We start from the raw sequence: 19,566 nt of genomic DNA, 5'->3' as shown, positions 1-19,566 counted from the left end.
GTAGCATGTAATACAAGTATCTGTTCCGGGAATAAAGGTGTTGAGGAATCAATAATGTCTAAGGAGACGCTGCTGAGGAACTTTATATTTCTAAATCCACCTCTTCAGTTATCTTTATGAAGGAGTTGCATCAGAGGCACAAATCTTACTCAACATGGTAAGCATCTCTTCTCCCTCTGGCAAGTGTGAGAAGCCTTTTTTCCTTTAACTGGTGCAAGGAATAGGGGTGGAGTGATCACTCATGTGGTCATGCTGCACTTCAGAGGTATTCTGGGCACTTTCAAAGCACAGCATGACAGGAACAAGCTCCTGCCAACCTCCTGGGCTTAAAGCGTGTGTGCACACAGGGGAAAGTCTGTTCCTGATCTTGCACTGCATTCAGTGCTCAAAACATCTTATATTTATATAAGCATTTTTACATACACACATATTCTATTTTCCTCCCCAATTAGTACTTAAAATTGCTTATATAATTCTACTCTCAGTGAAAATCCCCCCCACCCCTGCATGCATGAAAATTTTAGACAGGATCCAACCCAGGAGTGCCTGTCTGGAAACCAGCTTGTCAGCCACTGGAACACAGCAGCTCAAATGATACATGACAATAGTGCACTCACATAGTCACAATGGGGCCTGCTTCAATCACTTATAAAGTAGGGTAGAGGGAACTAAATCTTTGCTTAAAAGGAATGTGCAGATAAGGGTAACTAAGCCTTCCTGGTGCTTCTTTATTTAGCAGGGTTGTATACGGTCTTTCTGTTTGAAAACCACCTAAGGTGGTTACATTGTAAACCTAAGGTGGTTTGCAAATAATAAGCACAAAATACAGTTTAAAACTACAGCAGCAAAAACAATGGCACCTAAACATCCAAGGGTAAGAGACAGACTGTTTCATTATGTCATTTTCAGTGAGGTTTCCCTTCCTCCAGGTACCCTCATATCCAGTTATGCGCTCTTCTGATAACAGAGCCTAGCTGGGTGGGTGGATGTGAAATGAACTTATAAGAGAAGTCATGGAAGTACACCACAGATCACAGGGAGGAAAGCTTTGGTGCGCCACAACCATATATCCTTTTGCTCTAAAATTTCAGCACTCTATATGATTGGAGCAGAACTAGATTTAAACTAACAGGTCTACTGCTATTGTTTATACTTACGGCCAAGGGTACTTGCTTTGCTTTCTGACTGAGGCAGCTTTCACAAGCCAACAGAGCCATAGTTGCTGCTGGAAATGCAAAGGCATTTACAGTAGCAATGGAGCTGTCACATCTCAGGTTTCACTGCACATTCCCTGATTCACACCCTCCTCCACTGTCACTATCCCCTCCAAACACCACCAGAGGACATAACAGTATGTCAATTACCTATCAAGAAAAACACAATCCCCAAAAGCCTGTTCCGGGGGCAGGACCAGAAAGATCTGCACTTTGTCCACAGGGCATTCACCTTGGCTTTACTGCAGTCTTTCCAAAAACATTTTAGTAAAACAGATTCACAGAAGACCACAGCAAAGCTAGGGAGAAGCTGGAAGTTGCATTAGTGTCCCACAATGCTGTGTGGAAGGAGTAAAAAAAAAATCATAGTTCATATTCACAGCCAAACCAGACTAGATCACTGGCATGGAAGCAAACCAAGCATAATATGTATCTCCCAATGGATAGCAACTTTCTTCTTCTCAATCTCCTACAGCATTTTATCTGTCTTGCCAAGTCAAGGTTAACAAACTAACTTTTTCGACTCACATGCCTCAAAGCTCATCCCTCGCCCTTCCAATTATTTTTGCTTGTCTTCAAGTGTAATGGACTATTTATTTTCATCTTGAATTCTTACCATGAATCTAGCATTGAATTTCTTATGCTCAAATTCACACCAGTCTAGCAATGACTGCGCATCATAGCCATGATGCTCACTATTGGGCTGGATAAAAAGTTCATGACTTGTTGTCTTTTACACATTATTTCGCACAAACACCCTGTTTCCCCAGTACTGGGGTATATGTGTCTGATGATAACATTTGGAGGGTGGTCTGATAATAACATTTGGAGGAGGAGTTAGTTCACAGGAACAGATCTGTTCTTGATAAACAAGCAACATAATGAGTCTAACTAAGAAGTCATTAACCACACTTGAATAGAGTACCAAAATAACTACTTCTACTGCGATTTAAGCTAAAGAAATTATACTGTTATCTAGCAGAAGCCAGAGACTGTCATTCATTGTGTTGCACTAGACATAGGAACATAATATGAGCTAATAAGCAGCTTCCACCACATACCAAAGTACCCAGCACTGGCAAATGACAATCTGCCTCAAGGAAATCGCCAGTTGCAGAAGGATAGAAAAGGGAACACGGCAACAGATGGATGATGGAGGAACTGAGGGGGGTAAGGAAGTGTTCAAAGGACAAACTGTTATGCTCCCTAGTCACATCCTCTCAGCCCCAACAAAACAGGGCAAGTTGTACTGCTATCCTTCACCCAGAATCCCCTGCACAGAGAAGACTCAGTGAGAATAAACTCCTGAGCCAACAAGACAGAGAGCTCTGACAGTGCCATTCACCTCCTAGGCCAAGGGGAAATGATTTATCCACAATAAACTCCACCTGGTACCTTTTGATTCCATGAAACTAACTGTATGTCATATGCATTTACATCTAACTGAACCTCAGCCACTGCCTGTTTTGAAATGAAAAACAATATTGGCAGAGAGAATACAGACAAGGTTGTGGTGTGTGTGCATGTGCGTAACACTTCCCGAAACAAACTTTCCCCAGATTCCCCCCTCCCCAAGCAGCTTTTCTTCCACAAGAGTACAAAATAAAGTTCCAAGTGTTTGTGCACAACACGGCTAGCCCCTTCAATTCAGGTACAATTTAAAGGTGATGCAGGGCAAGCTAAAAAAGACTGGCCCAGGCAGCACCCCACAGGCCTGGTAAACTGGGCCCTCCGTTACCATGCATATTAAATAATAAACTTGTCTTCATAAGTTATACCTGCTTCAGCCAAGGGTTTCCAAGGTGGCTTCCATATAAAATTAACAATTAAAACATCTCAGCAAATAGTCAACAAAACAGAAAACAATAAAATCAATCCAAAGACATATATGACTAAAGCCAGGATACAGAAGGGAAGAGCACATGCACAGAGAGAGAGAGAGAGAGAGAGAGACACCACACATACACAACCAAAACCAATCAAGATGAATCAAACTAGCCACCTAAAATTTTAAAGAACAGGCATCCAACAGGCTGCTGTGAGGAGGAGTTCCACAACCAAGGTACCACTGTGGAACGGCCCTCTTTGCCACCCACCTGGAAAGAAAGGGATCTAAGAGGCTGGCTCATATAAAGTTTTACCATGCCAACATGGAGACTACAAGAACTCGAAATTTTTGGTGTGCTTATAACACTACATGTTTAAAGTATTTTAGCTCACCTGGCATCATGCCTAAATTGAGCCTCAACTACTGCTAAGAGACTAAACAGGATTCTAGGTAAAGAGACAGGCTACAAGCTCTTCCCAAAGTAGATAGAAGGTCTGGTAATTGAAGATAGGAAATCAGCAAATCTTATGGCAGCAGACCCTAAAGGTGGTTAGGATAAATGTGCTGCCTTTCCTGCCTTTTGAGCACTATAAATTCAGCTGATGCAACTACCCTATCATAAAAATGCTGCAACGGGAAAGCATTACCTGTTGAATTTCTGGCTCTTGTACAACTGACAAAGGCACAGGAATAAAGGAGGAAAACCCAGTTGGTGATGTAGCCAAAAAGCGTAGTTTCAAATAGTGTAGTTTCTGCTAACAGCTACTTAGGACTGGTATAATGCTTTCAGTATTCAAAGTATTTCACATATATTATGAAAGCAATCCTTACAACATCTTGTAAGGCAGGCAAGTATTATGCGTATCGTCAACTAATCTCAATCAAAATTGCAATTCTTGGAGCCACCGGTGCTCTTTCATTACACTACAAGAGTCTTCCAAACTACAGGCCCTTGACAACTGCAGTGGAAAATGCTGCTACATCACAGACAACATATGGCAACCAGACAAGGTTTCCAAGACAAGAGATGAACAGAAATGGTTTACCATTGCCTGCTTCTGCATAGCAACCTTGTGCTCCCTCAGTGGTCTCTCATCCAAGTACTAACCAGGGCTGACCCTGCTTAGCTTCTGAGAGCTGACAAGATCCAACTAGCCCGGGCTATCCAGGTCACAATGGTTCACAACTATGTAACCTTGGAAAAAACTGTGTGTGGGGTGTGTGTGTGTGAATGTGTATAAGAGAGAGGGGTGAGTAATACGGTGGGGGGAAATGTAGAACTCCAAAAACAGATAGTTGATTAACACAGGTTCCAATCTCACTCAGAGGAATAGATTTGGGATCACTGCCTACAAAACCTGGCACAGCTACCAAGAAGCCCAGGTAGCAGCTACTCATCTATGTTTAAAGGCATTAAAGCTTTCCGTGGTAGGAGGCTAAGAAGGCAGATCCAATTAAACAAACCCCTGCTGATTAATAGCATGTTGGGGAGGGGCAGTGGGAGATTATTTTTTTTGCTATTTTCCCTTCTTTAATAGCAAATAACATCTTCTGAAAAGAGCTTAGAGGTTAAGAAAAAAGGCAGCTAATTAATATTGTTATGGTGGAGTCCATAATTACCCCTGGAGGAGCCTGCAGGGCACCTATCATTATCTTCCTTTTCCAAACAGCGAGATTCCTTTCCTTCTCAGAACTAGAACGCCAGGGATTCCTTGCCACAGGTTGGGAGAAGGGAGATAAAAACAAATTCTTGCGGGGGGGGAAGGGAAAGGTCTCTGTTCCCATTTGTTTTCAAGGACCTTCCACAAGACAGGCTAACAAACAGAAAGAGGGTTCCAGGGAAGTGTCCTTAATCAGGCTTAGGCCCACTGTTAGGCACAATAGCAGTGTGATCCTATCCATATATACTCAGAAGTAAGTTCCACTTTAATCTCTGTAGTTTATTGCTAGGTAAGTGTGCAAAGGATTGCCGCTTCAGGCAGTCTCGTCTAAGATGCAACTGAACAGGAATGACCAAAATTTGTGCAATTTTCTCCCTCATAGCTTGTTTCTTCACAGCTTTTGATCTGCAGTGATCCAAGTGGTCTTGTTTTGAAAGCCAGCATTTCTATAAATACATCCCAAAAGGGCGCTCAATCTGATCTTATTTAGGTCCCTAAAAGGGTACTGAGCCCTTGAGAGCCTGCTTCTTATATTATAAGCTCATTAGAGCAAAGATAGCAGGACATTATGTAGGCAGAGCTTGATAGACAAGTGGACCCCCCTGATTCCAAGGACTTGAACCTTGATTATTCTATAAAAGTTCAAGTCATTAATTCAGAGCTTTCTAGATTCAAAAAGGTCACCATTTGACATACATGTTTTAAGGTCCACAGGATCATTTTAGCTAGGGAAAAGTCACCACTTAATTCCCATTAAAAAGGCTTCTTTGAAGGCCCTATTGGCTTACTACAACAAACTCTTCTTGCAGCATCAAGGCAAAATGCCCCAACATTACAAATTCAAATCTGTCAGTCCGCAGAAAGCAGTTACATGATAAAATGACATGCAAGGGCTCTAATACAGAAGGACTGTTCATCTTCCAAGATTACACACACACGAAATTCCACGCAGAACCTGATGCACAACCACAAGAAACTTCAGATTTACTTTAAAACCCCAGCAAATGTATTATTTATTCCATTGCATTTTTATCCCGTCATTTATTCAAGGAGCTCAGAGTGGTGTACTTGGTTCCCTGCATTTGTTCTACCAATAACTCTCTGAAATAGATTAGGCTGAGAGAGAATGTCTAAGACAAGGGGGAATTTCAGACAGCCCATATATTCTGGTACAGGAACAGTTCCCTAATGGTTTCTGGTCTGACATTTCAGACAGAACCGTTTTAGTAACGGTTCCCTACCGGAGTATATTTTCACTTTCAGACAGAAACACTTCTGTCCCATTCAGGAAACGTGGCTGAAGCGTTTTACCTGTAAACTGCTTCCAAGTGGTCTTCAATTTCTCGTACCATTTCTGAAGTGCGATTTCCCGCCCTTTTTTGCCAGCGCGGGTTATCACTGTCTTTTTGTTTAACGTTCGTTTTAGAGTGCTATAGTGCTATAATGCAACACCAAAACAGCACTATAGCAACCCTACTGGAATGCCTGGACTCCACTAGGATACATGAGATGGCTACATCTGCCACCTGGAAACAAGTACCCCATTGGATACAGGCTTCAAGCAGGAGATCAGGGCATCAGTGATTAGTGAGATAGATGTTGCTAACCCTTTTATGCCCAAAGATGAGTCAGGGGAAGGTGATGGGTTGCAACCAGGAAGTTATGGAGACCATGACTAATAGATCAGTAGCCTCTCACATAGTTACACAAAACCACTGTAACCAGACAAGCCTACCACTCACCAACTTCAACCCACAAAGATAAGGGGCTTGCCTTCCTGCCATTTATACCTGACCCAGCTCTGTGCCAGTCACTTCCCAGCCAATCGCCTCTTGGCATGGATGGGTGCACATCAGGCTGGGTTAGTAACATCTGTCTCACCAATCACTGATACCCTCATCTCCCGCTTGAAGCCTGTATCCAATGGGGTACTTGTTTCCAGGTGGCAGATGTAGCCATCTCATATATCCCGGTGGAGACCAGGCATTCCAATGGGGCTGCTATAATGCTGTTTTAGTGTTGCGTTATAGCGCTATAGTGCTCTAAAACAAATGTAAAAAAAAAGACAGAGATCGCCCCACGAGGGTGAAAAAGGGCGGGGAAAAGTGGTGCAGTCTGAAATGCCAAACTGCTTCAGAGATGGCTCTTTACCGGTAGGGGAAAGGCTTGTGTGAAATGGCAGCCCTGTACCGGTTTACTCCAAGACGGATCAATAACAGCTTAAAACCGGCTTTAAAAGGGTAATGTGAAATTCCCCAAGGTCTTTCACAGTGCAATTCTATGCAGAGTTGCATAGCCTATGCAACACTGATAAACAAAATTTCCCTGCCATATTTTCTTACACTTTCCATTTGTGTTTCCTTACACACTATTTGAACTCATATTGTATTTCTGGCACTCTATGGATCCCGATGTCCCTTTACGCTGCCTGCTGTGGATACACGGCCTGAGTTATCAACTTCTGTGCAATCTGCATGTAGGATGAGGGGGAAGGGAACAATAGCACTTCAGTAATCTGAATCTCATGCTTTTGTTTTAGAGAATGTCCTAAAAACAACAACAAAATTGTTTTTTTTGCAAGTGCTTAGGGTATGGAACAAAAGTATACTTTGGTCGACTACAGAAAGAGAAGCAGCAGGGAAACAAACACTAGAGAAGGGGGAATAAACAGGTGTGTAGAGGAATTGAGTACCATAACAGCAAATGATCTGTGAATATTTGGAGAGAAGGGACCCAACACACTTGAGCAGCATATCTCTTCTCCTATGCCTGGATATGACTGCTCAAAGCAAACAGCAACATCATGAGCTGAACACCCACATATCGAGTCAACATCACTAGAGGCAGGGGTCATTTCCTGCAGGAGCGCACAGGAGCAGAACTCCGGCAGTAAAGAGCCCAGGGGGTGGGCACATGCAACAAGCCCCACCCCCTGCTCCCAGCAGCCCTCCGTCAGAGCAAGACGCAACCATGTAAATTGCAGAGCCCCCCCCCCAGTCCAAAACAGTCCAGTGGCACCTTTAAGACCAAGTTTTATTCAGGTACAAGCTCTCTCTCCTCTCTGAGGACAGATCTGCATGGCCCCCCCCCTCAATAGCTAGCAATCCAAAACAGTCCAGTGGAGCCTGAGCGGTGGGTGTTGCCTTCTGACACTTCCGGTGATGTCATGCTAATGAGCTCCTGCACCTCTTTTTCTACGAAATGACCCCTGACTGGAGGGAATGGATCATAAGCCCCTCCTGCTAGAAATCTGTCACACCTCAAAACCGTTGGGCAGTATTGCAAAGATTTTAGTATAGACTGGGAAGCAGAATTAAGCCAGTATGTACAAAGGAAGGGGTAGGGTTTCTTACAGTTTTAACTTAAGAGGGGTATTATGTTTGGTTGTTAAGTCTATGGTTCCCTGCCTAATGCTCTGTGATGAGGATAAAACAGTCTATACATTCAGTTAAAATAAACAGCAAAAGGGTCTGTATATCACAGAGAAACAGCTAGTCAAAGCTGAGAAACAAGGTAGTCCATATTTCTCCACAGAGAAACAAGCTAGTCCATATTTATTTATTCATACTTGGCTTTTCTATCCAATAGGAAATCAAAGCAGCTCCCTTTGTTCTCCATTTCATTCTCACAACAACCCTGTAAAGTAGTTTAGGCTGAGAGTGTGCGGCTGGCCCAGCATCACCCCACAAACTTCTATCGAAGAGTGGTGATTTGAACCTGGGTCCAACAGTCTGCGGTGGCTCAAGTGGTTAAGACGCTGAACTGCAGGCTGTGGAAGGTCAGTAGTTCAGCAGTTCGAAACCCGGGTGCCGCATGACGGAGTGAGCTTCCATCTCTAGTTCCAGCTCCTGCCAACCTAGCAGTTCGAAAGCAAGACATTGCAAGTAGATAAATAGGTACCACTTCGGTGGGAAGGTAACAGCGTTCCGTGCACCTTGGTGTTTAGTCATGCTGGCCACATGACCACGGAAACGTCTTCGGACAACGCTGGCTCTTCGGCTTTGAAACGGAGATGAGCACCGCAACCCTAGAGTCGGATTCGACTGGCTTTCGAGCAAGGGAACCTTTACTGTTACCTTTACCAACAGTCTAACCACTATACACACTGGCTTTCAATATGATAGGAAAAGAACAACAGGCAAGAAGCCCTAAAATGTTGGTTCTCTTCATCTCTGCAGTACAGCCATCCCCTCTCGAATCCATTAATTGACTTCAATGGTTTTAAAATTCCTAGTGGCTGATCACAAATCCCCAAGGAGGTTATCTGTCATTGCCAGTTTTCTTCTGTAACATGCTGCCGCTGAGACAAGACATCTTGGATATACCCACACTTTGTATGGGGCAGCAGCCAGGCCTGCATGAATGAAGAATGCAACCTGAAACATAAAAACCTTCTGCAATGCACAAAGATGCCACAGGAGATAAATGAGATTCCTGAGATCAGGGAGTTTAAAATCCACTGCAGTCTGCTCTACAACAGGTGAAAGTGAATGCATTTACCTATGCATATGGGAGAAGACACCTTCTAAGGAAGGTAAAAGAGAGGGGCTGTCAAAGCTTTGCTTGCCTGGATGGCATTTTAGGGCTTTTGATGAGTACATGAAAGCTTTATTCAAATGAAGAAAACAGGTGATAGAAAAGCACAGGAGAGCCGGGGCACTGCAAAAGACAAGCTCCAGCAACATGAAGGTTGGGAAAGTGAAATTGGGAAGAGCTTACTCCCCATGCACCAAAACCCCTCTGCATCAGCTTATCCAGCAGCCCCAAGATTTCTACCAAGCCTCATTCAATATACTGCTGTCACAGCCACTCCCTAACTAGCACATTCACTCACTCACATCAGAGACTCTTCTGACAATTTCTGGGTTTAGCCAAGTGAGAAACGAGAAGGGGAAGCACAGAGGGGGAGCAGAGGAGAATGAGCATACAACCAAGGGGGTGTGGAAGAGGGGAGGGAGGGAGCGAGCAGCTGATGAAAAATGATGGCTGATGCAGTGCTGCAGACGAACCTGCCCAGAATAATAAACAGCTGCATTACACCTCTGTCCTGCCAGGTGGAGATCATGCATTCAGTGGAACAGGGGGAGGCCTTTCAAAACAACAGTTGCAGGACAGCAAGAGGCAGGCTGCAGTGCAAATGCCATCACCTCTCAAGGGCACCACTCTTTAGCTAGTATTAAGGGAGTGGTAACTAGGGATGCAATTTGAGACAGCCCAATTCTGCATGTAAGAACTAACTATTAAGGATAAAGACCAGAAGGGGGAGGCATGGCATGTGAGGGGACAGAAGGGGGAAGTCAGCCATGTGTAGAAGCTAGAATTCAAAAATTACCAGTGCGTACAGATTGCAGAGTGATGGGTGGGAGAATCTGTGAATTCATGACTACAATAGAAGTTGTTTTCCTACAAGCCAATGGGGCTGCAATTGCTTGGAAGGAAGACCCCTCTGAAAACAATAGGATTTACTTCCAAAAAATTGTGCATGACTGGGGATGCCTTTCTATGGAGGGAAATTGTGAATGCTGTCTTGCTATACAGGAATCTAGTTTTTGCTGCTCTTTCATTATCATCACACTCTGTCCCTTGGCCTCACTATCCATTTGTCAGTCATGATGACCCTTCCTACATCTCTAGTTTGTTCAGCAAATGGAGACTGTAAACAATGTGCAGCAGGTACCATAAAACTCTATGGCTCCTATCACTGCTGGCACTACAAAAAAGATCCTTGTAAAAACATCAGCTCAAGAATTCAAAGCAAGGTTTGTATTCATTCTTCCTACTCCAAGATGGCAGACAGTGCGAAGGAAAGTGGAGAGGAAAATAGAAGATGATGAGGAGGGATGACCCAGTATCCTGCACAGATCTCCAAAATCCTAATGTCACGTCTGACACCTACTGGAGTCCTCCAGCTCCAAGTCTCAGCACAGAGTGGTGGTGCAAGGCTAGTGATGCACAGCTATCTTTAGAAACCAAGGCAGTGCCAATGGGCCAAAGAGATACAAAGAAACCCACTATGGCACCAAACAATATACATCAAGGGCTTCCTGTGTGATTTCAAATCCTCTCACAGGATATCCATCAATACCCAGTTAAACAGTTTCTAATGTCTAGGATGATGAGCCGTGGTGGCTCAGAGGTTAAGACGTTGCGCTGCAGACTGGAAGGTCTGTAGTTCGGCAGTTCGAGACCCTAGTACTGTGTGACGGAGTGAACTCCCATCTTCTGGCCCCAGCTCCTGCCAACCTAGCAGTTCGAAAGCAAGAAATTGCAAGTAGATAAATAGGTACCGCTTTGGTGGGAAGGTAACAGCATTCAGTGTGCTTTGGCATTTAGTCATACTGGCCACATGGCCACGGAAACGTCTTCGGATAGCACTGGATCTTCAGCTTCGAAACGGCGATGAGCACCGTCCCCTAGAGTCGGGTTCGACTGGCTTTCAAGCAAGGGAAACCTTTACCTTTAATATCTAGGACAACTTTTTCAATGTTATTCATGTTAGTCACCCATCACCAGTTTGTAAAACATAAACAAGCACTATCAGCAGCACAGGAAGCCTGGTTTTGATTAGTGAAAGGGTTTGAGTTACATCTTCTCCCTTCCCATGTGTGGTCTTGATCCAAATTGTGGCTGAGCATGCACATGCAATTTACCTTTCACAGATTGATGGAGATCCATGATTTTGACACATTTATCATTGCTTTCCCCACAAGTAGGTGGAGGACCCTGAAGCCAGGTACGCCAACACTCCCCCACCCTTCACTTGTTATCTTCATTCATTCTCAGAAAATCCTTTACATGTTATGAGCCAAGATAATGAAACAGGACCTTGCCCTTTAATGCTGTCTAGCAGAGCCCAGTAGCACTGAAATGAGCTTCAGAACAAGCCCCTCCCTTGCAAAACAACCTCCCCACTCCTGGATACCCATATTAAACATAAGCACAAAGGCCAAGAATCACCTACAAAGGCATTTGCTTATGTTTAGATGCAGGTATACAGAAAGAACAAGCTTCAAACAGCCTCCCCCCCCCAATCCAAATGCCTAATTGCCAAGAAGAAGGAGAACCTCCGGAAGACAATATCCCATAATACAATCAAATAAGTGCCTCTGAGCATCTGCAGAGTGCCCTTCTTCACCTGCTGACTGACTGCAGAATATCCATACATCTTGAGTAGGAAGCATCTCTCCCTTTATACTGCATTAAAGGAGGCAACCTTTATTGTGGCTCCAAACAGTGTAGGTACCACTTCGGTGGGAAGGTAACACCGTTCTGTGCGCCTTGGTGTTTAGTCATGCCGGCCACATGACCACGGAAACGTCTTCGGACAGCGCTGGCTCTTCGGCTTTGAAACGGAGATGAGCACCACAACCCTAGAGTAGGATTCGACTGGCTTTCGAGCAAGGGAACCTTTACCTTTACCTTTTTAAACAGTGTGTTGCTGCTGTGGCTGACTGCCCAAGTCCCACAGAGACTATCCCTGTCATTTTAAGAACTATGCAGAAGTGCAAAAACGTCTGTGCAGCCAGGTCAGATTCATCACAGCTTTCTAGGGTTGTCAACAGCCTCAAGGGGAAAAAAATGCCGTCTCTTTAATATAAGCTTAAAGGGACATTATTAGCTCCATGTCGTGAAAAACTTCATCTGCCCATTTCCAGAAATTAATCCTCTATTAAAGGGACATGGCTTTTTTTTCCAGGCCTGTTGGCGACCCTACAGCTCTCATATGGATGCATTTAAGAGAACTGGTGGTCCATACTGATCTTATAAGATGTATATGGGTCTTACAAAATTGTAATTAACTGTCTGGCTTCCAAGTAGGGCCCTGAACACCCTCAATGTACAATACATGTTGTATACTTTCAATTAGCTCCTGTATATGTAGTGACAAAGATTCTTAATGGGGATTCTTATTCTTATTGTGCATGTGCAATAAAGAGAATATCCTTTTTAACATAGACTGACAAGCCATGATTTGTTGTTTCAGAACATGTCTGGGAGGTCCTTGGTTACCCTCTCCCTCCTCTTCCCTCTTCCCATTGCACATGGCCAGAAATGGAACATTTCCATTTTCATGGTAAGCCATTATGTGTTTTTACACCCAAACAGCAAACTATGGTTTGTTCTCTTGCCTCCAAGCCATCTATGAACAGTGGCTTGTCCCTCAACCTTGCTGTGCAACCATGGCTTGCTATGTATGAATCATGCCAGTTTTCCCAGCATGATTTGCAAACAGGTCTAGTTTTGATCTACCTAGAGAAGCCAAAATGCTATGCTACTACATGCACAGCAAAAACCTTTAGACAGATAGAGAAGGATGAAAGTGATTAGAACAGGCACAGCCAGTCAAAGATCAAAGAGCAGAGATCAAGTGCAGATTATTATTCTATTCACTTCAGCATCCAAAGGAACTCTGCAAGGGAACGTGTTCAGACTTATGCAGCAGCCACTGCTAACACACTTCCTCAGCACTGGTTTGCCAAAGCAAAGGACAGTGGGGATCCTACATCCCATCCCATCCTGCCTCCCTCTTCTAGCATTTTAATCAGTTTAGATTCTAGGCCAGGAGTTTTGCCGTGTTCACACTCCACCCCACCAACCACCACCTGTCTACTGTCAAAAATTGAAGCTGCACTTTGGCAGTTGTCCCATGAGACAGGATCCTATCCTGATCACATTTGTGCCAAAGCACATTTCAGAGGATCTTCCATCTTCATTCATCTGAGTTCAAAAACTGAGCCAAGGCTGCTCTCTGAGAATGCAAGGGTGGATCAAGACATGATCTGGAAGCAGCATCATCTGCACAACAGAATTGTTCCCTAAAGAAGAGTGCATTTCCTCAGACTTTTATGGTAAAACAGACTGTTCATGTTGCTCTTCTCAGAGTAACAAATATTTCTAATATCACAAGTTTCTTATGTAGGTTGCACTTCCATGAAGGAAGTAGCATGCAACCTGCATATAGATGTAAGTGTTCGCACACGTGTGTTTTTGCTCCATGCATAATTATACGACTGTGGCTTCCTACAATGTGAATTCACAGCTTTCCTTGCAATGATCTACACACATTGTAAAGGAAGCAGGAAAGTGCAGAAATTCTGTAATGTTTCATGCAGCTATAAGTGGAGGCAACCGAATACACATGAGATTTGCAGCCCTTTTCTTTATAACTGTTAAAAGCTACATTTGAGTCTGGCTGTGATATCTCACACCAAGGTGTCTGGCACATCACGCACAACCCAGTCAGTCATCATCAAGGCAGGACTAAGGAGTTGGCCAAACACACTTCCCCCAACCCCCCACCTTACACCATTCTCCTTCCCCAAATATAGACACCCACCTCCTTGTCCCAGCCACTTAAAGCAGCAGATGTTTGTTTTCCTACCTGGGTTTTCCTACTTTGACATAGGGGATGCTGTTTGTACAGGGCAGTAGTTCGTAGGAGAAATGTTATATTTGGTGACTTTGGGAAAGTGAGGAGCTCAGGAGCAAGCTACATTATAATAAAGGGCATATATATATAACTTTTTAATAAATTTGAAAATTTAACTTAATTCTTTTACCCTGTTTTTTCACCAAGGAGATCGGGGACACTGCACATAGTTCTTCCCTTCTCCCATTCTATCCTCACTAGTCAACCCTGAAGGGTAGACTAAACCAAGAGAGGGAGAAACATATCTAATTTCACCTAGTGAATTTCAGGACTGAGTGGGAGTCTGAAAAAACAACAACAACCCATCTTAGTCTGATTCTAAATTATTATATCTCATTGGCTCCCACAGTGCACAAAATGTGTGGTTTTGTGCCCCACAGCACTACTGAATGCGTGAAAGTATCTTACTATCTGTTCTTTATCGATGACATTCTAGCAGTTTTGCCAGATATCTGCACACATTATAACTGTGGCTTTATCAAAAATAAAACTACCCTGACCCTCTGAAAGAGTAAGACACAAGATAACTGCTTCCAAAGGCAGCATGAGAACATATGATGAGGACATACCATGATTCTGCACTAGCCCTAAGTTACACAGAAGTGCTTCATGTTCTAAAAAACAGAAGATCCTTAACAGATAAATGACTTGGTAACCACAAACTATGTGATTACTGCCTGTTGGAATGATCCTGTAATTGTATGCATGAACCCATGACGGATGAGTGCACCATCAGCAACTTGGGTGGAAAGCCAAATGATAAGAAACCTAGCCCAACATCTCATCATGTTTAACAACTACTGCTTCCAAAGTGTGACACACCTCCCCATCCACATCAAAAGACATATATACATTCAACTAGGGGTGGGTGATGTGTGGCAATGGATAAATATTGCTATGTAGATACACACACAGATGTGCATCTGCATCAATCCACCTGTGCATTAGGCTGACTCTGCCCTGCTGGTGGGGCTGAATTCCACTCCCTTCAGGAGATCCCTCTTGGGTAATTTAAATGTGCAGGTAGCTGATGAAGGAATGCATTTGCAGTGGACAGGTTTATATGTGACTTCAGGCTGGCAATTTCTGCTCCAGGTAAGTCACAAGAACATAAGAGAAGCCAATGTTGGATCAGGCCATTGGCCCATCCAGTTCAACAATCTGTCACACACTGGCCAAAAATACCAGGTGCCATCAGGAGATCCACCAGTCCTTAAACACTCTGCCCACAGAGCAGTTGCCCAGCAGAGGACATGGCTCTTGCCACTGGCCATTATTTTCCTTTCTATGGGTACAGAGCCCTTAGCAACCATACAAACAATTTCTCCAATGAGATATAGGTTTAACTTGGCAGTGCTTAAACAGCATTGAGGGTGCTTCCAGAAAGTCAACATGCTTAAATATAAATAAAATTAATATATATATTTTAAAAAGAGAGTTTATAAAATGAAAACCTTCTTGACAGACTTTATATATATTTAAAAAATCAGGTAATAATACTCTCCTCCTCAGTGCAAATCACAGTGTTTTATACAGAGTGATTACAAGGCTCCCATCACACCTTTTAATTAGCACTCGGTGCCAAAGCTTATCTGAGTGCCAAGCAAGGTTGACTCACCTCTACAGAAGTTATTTTGTCAGAGAAGGGAAAGAGAAAAGGAGAGAGAGAGAGTGACTCTGAAGCCAAGCACCAAAGACAACACAAGAGGAAAAAAACAGGGAGAGGAGATGTGTTAAGTGCTACCTCTGGGGGTTATTTCTAGATACGAGAACACCATGTGGAGACAACAGTGTTGACTCTACTGTTATGGCAGGAAAGTGCCCAATTCTCACTTTCTCTGTGCATGCCCCCCTGCTATAGCCTGGCCTTAGCAAGAAAACAGCTTCACCTCTGGCAGCCATACAGGGATTGCAAAAATGAGCTGTATGTTTCAAGGTTTCTTTAGCACGGTCTTAATTTCCAAATAGGAAGCAGAGGACAGTCACTCACCACATGTTCAAAATGGATATATTTACTCCTGCTCCAGGCATGGTGGCAAGGAACAGAGCTGTCACACTAATTCTGTGCTAGCCAAAAAAATTCTATGACCCCAAGAAGCGATACGGGATAGGGATGATCTCTCTCTCTCTCTCTCTCTCTCTCTCTCTCTCTGAGGTCTTCAGCAGTAGAATAATTTAAATTTTAAAAGTCAGAAAGGGATGCTTATTCTACATATATATTAAAACTCAGGGCCTGAAGATCTGTATCAATATAGCTTTCACATATTGAAATGTGCACCAATTTCATGTCTATTTCATTCAGAGACTCCATGTTCAAGCTTGTCCCAGGAATGAAACTGACAGGAATAATAATAATGACATGCAATTGACACTCATCTAATTATTTTTTAAAATGACACTGACAGGAATTTTATCACCCCTCTAGGATTATAAACTAACTCCGGAGGCAAACTATTAGCTGCAACCAGTCCTGGCAACCCAGCCAAAATACTCTTTACAATTTTAGCCTGTGGAATTCAATGCCATGGGATAAGATTTGTTGAAGATACTAGCCACTGCAAGACATCATGTTTATGTTCAGACAGTGCATACCTGTAACAGCCAGCAGCTGGATGTTTTCAAGGGATCTCTTTTGACATCATGGTCTACTTATGAATGTCCCCATAACATCAAACTGGCCAGTATTTAAAAAACAGAGGCCGGGATCCAAACTTGCTCTTGAGTAACTGGAAAGGCAATTCTGCTCATATAAAGATGGAGGGAATGGTTTCTCCTGACTTTCTCTTTTCTGCTGGAATCCCAAACACAGGTCACTGGGAAGTTCACAAGCCCATTAAAGGCTACACCATGCCCAAGGTTCCCCCAGGGGGTGGCTTATCAGGAGTGCAGAGCTCTGCAGCAGGAAGGAGGTGGATGGAAAGTCACAATCCAGAAGCAGAGCCCAGTGACAGTTCACCGGAGTCATACCCAAGTGCTGAGCAAGATGGGAGCATGGGTCAGAACCGGCATGCAGCTCTTATGGACTACCCTCCCTTCATCAATATGTCCTCATAGCCACCTTTTTCTAGAGTAAAGCCTATCATAGCAAATACAGTGCCAGATGAGTTTCTCTCACACATACATACACACACTTCCAGATATAGTGCTTTGCAGTCTGAAGTCAGAGGACAGGTCACCCACACACACACACATTTCATGTATCAATCAATTTTAGTCCAGAGAGACTGAATGAATCAACATCAAAGGAACAGCAAACCAAAGCAGTGATGGTGCCTCTAAAATGGAAGCTGTGCCTTTTGCATATGCACATGTTTCCTAGCTTAGTGCTCCATTCACTGCTGACAGACATGTCTAGAAGCTATCACCTTTCACCACCATGTAGTTCCTCATTCAGCATGCTATTGTTACCATTAAGGACAACACTATCCCTTCTACTATCTTAATATCAGAGAAAGAGCAGCGAAGAAATGTGCTTTCATTCTTCAGTGTTCTCCAGAACAGAAAGCTCTCTCCCCCTCACACTCTCAAGACAAAGGATAGTCCCTTCTCACATTGTTCAGGTACCATCTGAGAGTTATTTCAGCATACCTCTCCTGACTTAAGATGCTTTTAGTTCCTGCCTACAACCCCAGAAACATTATGTGCAGGCTGCAATCAATATTCTGGACAACTGTCACAGTAACAGGTTATTTGTGTGCCTCTCAGACTACGGGAGTTTGCACATAAACATACGAGAAAGAGAAAGCAATGCAGTAAAGTGTGGAAGGAAAGATGGCAACCCAATGCTTGTCTGGCTCTACAATCCGCATGCTCTTTCCCCCCACAGCTTAATAAGAGGCCAGAGAAGCCCTGACATATGCAGTTAGTTTATAAGCTGCATATCGGAGATTACAGCTTTGGACAGAAATTTATCTTGGCAGAATAATTGAAAAGGTGGGGGGGAGTAGCTGGCTGAGCTAAGAAAGGGTAGGCAAGCCTTCCTTTCCTAATCCTTTCCTGATGCACTACAGATTGTTATGGGGAAAGCAAAACCCGATTTATTTAAATAGCCTGGTGGCAGTGCATTAGCCACTAGTGCATCCAGACTGCCCCTAGCATTTCAGATTTTGCTGGCACCGAGGAAGGTGTGTGTGCGTGCATGTGTTGGCTGGGGGGGGGAGAGAAGAAGGCTAAATGCACACATGCTCTCCAACCCACTTACAATCAGAACTAAACATTAAAACTGCCCACCTGCACAACTTTAGAGTGGCAGCACTTCCTGCTCACACCATAATATGTGCTCATTTTAATAATAGCCTGTCATCTGTCAGGTTCTCAGAGCACAAAAGGTGAGGAAATCAAGGCACCGAGAGGAGGTCCAACCTCCTCAAAACAATCACAATGGGAAAGGGAAGTAGTAGCACAGCTGGGAACACTGGCACTTCCTGTTGCAATGGAACAACCTAGGAGGTGAGTGGGATGTTTGCCTGAGACCTTGGAGTGAACAGGAGGACGAAAAACTGGGAGGGGGGAAAAGTTTGGTTCACTTGGATCCTAAAGTTTTTCACTTTACATAGAAAGGCTGGGACCATAACCCCTTTCTCACATCCTAAGTACAACTGTGCACAAATGGGAAATTAGTAAGTAGACTGTCTTTCCACACTGGATTGTATTCCATCCCACCAGGGTCTGGATGTGTGCATCACTAAACTGAGATAAGCAAACCCTTCCCAGCTAGCCAACAATGGCATAGGGTAGAGTGGGGGACCTGAGAAGGTCCCTGGACTAGTAGCTGCAGCAAGATCTGCATTATTTATAACTTGTCAAGAGAGATCAATGAAAGACACAGTGAAGGTGAGTCACCCAGGCTGGAGGGGAGGATCATGTGAAGCCTGGGCAGGGGGAATCCTGCTGGACAAGGAAGTGGGGGAAAGAGAGCTGCCTACACATATCTGGTGCATCTAGTCCTCATCTTCAGAAGATTTTTTTTCTTTTCCCTTCTAGCTAAAGGAAGAGAAAAACAGGGTGGGGGTGGAAATCAAAGCAACTTATGGGGAAAAGCCTCCTGCATTAGCATGGGTATTTCCACAAGCAGAAGACAGTTATACCCCCCCCACACACACACACATTCAAGAGAGAAGAAGGGGAAGTGAGAAAAGGCAGTCACCAGATGTGTTCAACATTCCACCTTGGGTGACAGTAGATAAGGTTAGAATAATGATTCTAATTGGATTTATTTGCATCCTCTCTTTTGCTGCCTCTTAGAATGCTTCTTAGAATGATCACACCACCAATAATAACACTAGTTTAGAGAGATCAAAAAGGATTACCAACACTATCTCAGTAACAAAACCCCCCAATAAGTGAGGTTAGTTTTACTGTCTCCATGCTACAGATCAGGAACAAAGACAGAAGAGCCAGCCTCAGGGTTGCCAACAGGTGGCGGGGGTGGGG

The 19,566-nt window shown here is 43.8% G+C and overlaps 1 protein-coding gene across 3 annotated transcripts in view; it reads right to left on the bottom strand.

The window, feature by feature from the left end:
- ATP2B4 (ATPase, Ca++ transporting, plasma membrane 4) overlaps window positions 1–19,566 on the bottom strand; it is a 197,239-nt gene that overhangs the window by 108,795 nt on the left and 68,878 nt on the right. The gene's annotated exons all lie outside the window — the stretch shown is intronic.

The sequence above is a fragment of the Gekko japonicus genome, unplaced genomic scaffold, assembly GCF_001447785.1.
Source record: "Gekko japonicus isolate JY-2015 unplaced genomic scaffold, Gekko_japonicus_V1.1 scaffold228, whole genome shotgun sequence".
Taxonomy (NCBI): domain Eukaryota; kingdom Metazoa; phylum Chordata; class Lepidosauria; order Squamata; family Gekkonidae; genus Gekko; species Gekko japonicus.
This window is presented reverse-complemented; position numbering and strand designations above follow the sequence as displayed.